Here is a 4,724-nt window from a genome sequence, read left to right on the forward strand (position 1 = left end):
GCGTGAGTTTAAGTCACTGGGTCCAGGACTCGAACTGCGGTCGACTACGTGGGAGTCCAGTGACATAGCCATTACGCTAACTGCTGGTCCCTCTCCTAGCATTTTTTTTTTTGGATATTTTTATTGTTTTTCCAATTCCCTGAGGCGTGATGTTAGTTTGTCTTTTTGCCACCTTTCCATCTTTTTCTTATGTACACTAATTGCCATGAACTTCCCTCTTATGACTGCTTTCTCAGTGTTCCCTAGATTAGGAAAGCTCATGCACTCATTATCGTTTGTTTCCATGAATCTTTTTATTTCAGTCTTGATCTCTTCAGCAGTCATGAAGTCATTCAGAACTAGGTTATTTAGTTTCCATGTATTTGTGTATTTTCTAGGGTTTTTGTGAGATTGATATCAAGTTTAATTCCCTCATGGTCAGAGAAAATGCTGGATATAGTTTCTTTGCCTTTTAACCTGTAAAGACTGGTTTTGTGCCCTATCATATGATCATTCTTCAAGAAGGTACCTTGCTGGGTGACAAAAATGTATATTTTGTGTTTTGGTGGTGGAAAAATTTATTGATGTCTGTCAAGTCCATCCAACTTATGGTATCACTTAGGTCCTGAATCTCTTTGCTTATTTTTTGTGTTGTTGATTTGTCTAAAGAAGATAGTGAGGTGTTGAGATCTCCAACAATTAGTGTTTTACAGTCTATTTCTCCTTTTAACCTAGCAGACTTTCCTTTACATATTTGGGTGCTCCTGAGTTGGGTGCATAGATATGTATAACCATTATATCTTCTTGATGAATTAGCCCTTTTACTATTGTATAATGCCCTTCTTTGTCTCTTATGGTTTTTGTCTTAAAGCCTACTTTGTCTGAAATCAGTATAGCGACTCCCACTCTTTTTTGGCTTCCATTTGCATGGAATACCTTTTTCCAGACCTTCACTTTTAATCTATGTATGTCTTTATCCATGAGATGGGATTCTTGTAGGCAGCAGATGGAGGGTTTCTGTTTTTTAATCTACTCAGCTAGTCTGTCTCTCTTGATAAGAGAATTTAATCCATTAACATTTAATGTTATTATCAATATTTCTAGACTTGTCCCTACCATTAAGTTGGCCATATTCTTGATTGTTTTTTGTTCTCTTATTGCTGTCTGTCTTTAGTTTTCTTGGTATAGTACTTCTTTCAGAATTTCTTGAAGAACTGGTCTGAAGTAGGCAAATTCTTTAAGGTTTTGTTTATCCAAGAACGTTTTTATTTTTTCCCCCATATGAAGGATAATCTTGCTGGGTATAGTATTCTTGATTGAAACTTTTCATTTAACTTTGAACATATCTCTCCAGTCTTTCCTTGCATTGTATCTGATGAGAGGTCTGGTATTAGCCTGATGGGATAGCCTTTTTAAGTGACTTGACATTTCTCTCTTGCTAGTCTTAGTATCTTGCCTTTGTCTGTGGTTTTGGCCAATCTGGCTGTGATGTACCATGGAGAGGCTCTTCTTGGACTGATTCTATTTGGGGTTCTTTGTATTTCTTGGATCTGAATGTTTGAGTGCTTCACTCGACTTGGAAAGTTTTCTTCCAAGATTTCGTGGAATAGATTATAATTGCCCTTATTAGTTTTTTCACCTTCTGGGATACCAATTGTTCAGATGTTTGGGCATTTCGTGGTATCTAGTATTTCTCATATATTATCCTCATTTTTCTTGGTTAATTTCTCAGTATTTTTTTATATTTTTTTCTAGATCAGAGGTTTTTGTTTTCTACTTCTGAAATTCTATCTTCTGCATGGTCTAACCTGCTTTTAGTACTTTAGAGGAAGGTTTTGATTTCCCATGTTAACAACCTTCATATCTAACAGTACCATTTGATTCTTTTTTATGGTGTCAAAATCTTTTTTCATATTGTAGAAGGTCTTTTTCATCTCTTGGAGCTCAATGTCTCTTTTTTTTTTTTTGGAGAGATTTTCACTGTAGGGCGCGTGCGCTCGCCAGACAGACAGAGAGAGACATAGAGACAGAAAGCGAGAAATCACCCCCCAGGGAGGATGGTCACGCCGCAATCCCTTCTCCTCCATTCTCCTCTCGGGATCTCGGGCACGCACGCACACGCGCCCGGTGTGAGTTTTAAGCCGCCGGGTCCGGGACACGAACCGCGGTCGACTACGTGGGAGTTCAGCAACATAGCCATTACGCTAACTGCTGGTTCCCGAGCTCAGTGTCTCTTTTCTCTTGCATTTCATAGAGTTTTGTTGCCATAAATATTCTAATTTTTTTCTGACATTTCAGTAATATCCTCAAATTTTTCCCTACGTGGAGACAAGTTACGGTGTTTACTTGCTGGAGTTGTATTACTTGATTCTCTCATCCTTGAAGCCCTTCTCTAATTTTCAGTCATTTGATAATGTATCCACTTTTGGCTAATTTGTTGGAGAAGGATTCTGTAACTGTGAGCTCCTGTGTTTCCCTTTGCTGTGAAATAATTTGGTGCTATTTTCTCCCTTCTACTGTGTCCTCCAGTGTGGTAATCACAGAAGGAGTTTAGAAATTGGATTTATGAAGGGGATTTTCACTCTTTTTATAACTAGTACAGTGAGGGGCAAAGAATTCTCTAAATCTCACAATATGCAGTTGTTTTAGTTACTATGTGCCTAGACTTCTCTAGGCAGTGGGTAAGAGGTGAGCAGTAAAATAGAAAGTAAGGTAAAAGAAAAACAAAGTAGGAAACAGAAACAAGAAGAAAAAGCAAAGGAGAAATAATGAAATAACTGAAACAAATAGAGGAGAAAAAAATCAGAAAACACATTGCAGAAAATAAAATTGAATTAAGTATGCATCACACCACATAAAATGGGGAGCAGAGACAGAGATGGAGAAACCTGCAAGGATTCTGTCCTAGGTGAGGGAAGAAGAGACAAATTAGCAAGACAAAGCCACAAGGGGACAAAAAGATGATTTTTAAAAGAGAAAAAAAGTTAGAAGGGACAGAAAAGAACAAGAGAGAGGGAGAGACTTTGTGTACCTGACTAGCACTAGGATCTAGAAGGGAGTATCCTGTCTGGGGGCTTCACAGTCATAAAGCTGCACCCAGAAAGGGCAGCAGAGACAGAGATGGAGATGCCTGCAAGGATTCTATCCTAGGTGAGGGCAATAATTTTTTTTAAAAAAAGAAAGAAAGAAATGAATACCCAATGACCCAGGAAATACTGTACTTTATACTAAATCTATTGAAAGAAGTGAATAGTTGAGGAGAAACAGAGACACAAAAAGGGCTTATAAACTATAAACTAAAGGGAGCTAACAAGACCTGTGTTCAGATCCTTCTTGATTTCCTTGTGTGATTTTCTATGCCCCAAATGGGTGGGATTGAGGTTAACAGTGACATCCAAGGGGACCTGCAGTTCCAAACTCACATAATGTATCAAAAAATGAGAAAATACTCACACATTTCCTATTAAGTTCCAAATTCCCACAGCACAAGCTACACAATCTGAAATCGCAGTCATTTTTCTGGGCCCCCTCCCATACATCACAGGCCAACTTGTGGATACCCAGGGTGGTGGCCACTGTTCCTATACACTCTCCTGTACTGTCTCCTGATACCTCCTAGAGGAACATTGAGAATCAGGATGACAGAGCCTGATAGCTGGTCTCACAGCTGACCAGGAAGGCACGACTCTGCCTCAGAAGCCACTCACCCTGGAGGAGAGGGGATGGTGTTGATAGCCATTCTGAAGACCTAGGAGTGTCAGGAGAGTTGGGCAGTCAAGCAGAGCTGCTTGGAATGATGAGGACAAAGGGTTGACATAGGACTGAGGACCTCAGAAGTGTGGAGAGGCTGCAGCTGGGAGTTGGGTATAGAATGAGGAACCTCAGAAATAAATACCTTATAGGAAGCATCCAAGTGTTTGCAAGGGCGAGGCTGGAATCCCAGAGGACTTGCCCCTGTCCCTAACTCAGCCTGAAGTTGAGAATAGGGCTCACCTTGACAAAGGGCACATTCATCTAGATGGGATTGAAGAATGAACTTTTGAAACTTTACTTCCTACCATATCTAAAAATTATCTCAAATGGATCCATAGGCCAAATGTAGATATTGAAAACTTAGAGCAAAACACAAGAGTAAACCTACAGGACACATAATTTGGCAATGGAGGGGGTCAGTTGATGGTGAGGTGGTTAAGGCATTGGATCCCACATGGCCAACTCTACAGTTGGAGTCCTGGACTTGGTGACCTGAAAATCATACTTGGCACATGTGTGTACATGCCTAAAATCCTGAGAGGAGAATGAGGGAGAAGGAATTGTGGCATTGCCACTCCCCTGGGGAATGATTTCTCACTCTCCCTCTCTGTCTCTATCTTTCTCTCTCTGATGAATGCATGTGACCTCTGGCAATGACCTAAAAATAATAATAATAATTTGGCAATGAATTCTTGGATATGACACAAAATCATGAGCAACAAACTGAAAATTAGGTAAATCATATTTTATCATGATTTAAAACATTTGTATGACAAAAGATATTATCGGGTCCCCATCACAACCATGGCTGAAGAGCAACCACAGGTTGAATTGCTTGCGAAGGGTGGCAGTGATGGGGCCAAGATTGGGAATTGCCCTTTTTCCCAGAGACTGTTCATGGTGTTCTTGCTCAAGGGAGTCACCTGCAGAGTCGCCACTGTTGACACCAAGAGACAGACTGAGATGGTGCAGAAGCTGTGCCCAGTTCCCAT

At 40.2% G+C, this 4,724-nt stretch overlaps 1 pseudogene; it reads left to right on the forward strand.

Moving 5' to 3' along the window:
- The first annotated feature begins 4,536 nt into the window (after positions 1–4,536).
- The window catches only part of LOC102480767 (chloride intracellular channel protein 1-like), a 1,210-nt pseudogene continuing 1,022 nt past the window's right edge, over positions 4,537–4,724 (forward strand).

This window comes from Tupaia chinensis, unplaced genomic scaffold (genome assembly GCF_000334495.1).
Source record: "Tupaia chinensis unplaced genomic scaffold, TupChi_1.0 Scaffold000067_1, whole genome shotgun sequence".
Lineage (NCBI taxonomy): Eukaryota > Metazoa > Chordata > Mammalia > Scandentia > Tupaiidae > Tupaia > Tupaia belangeri.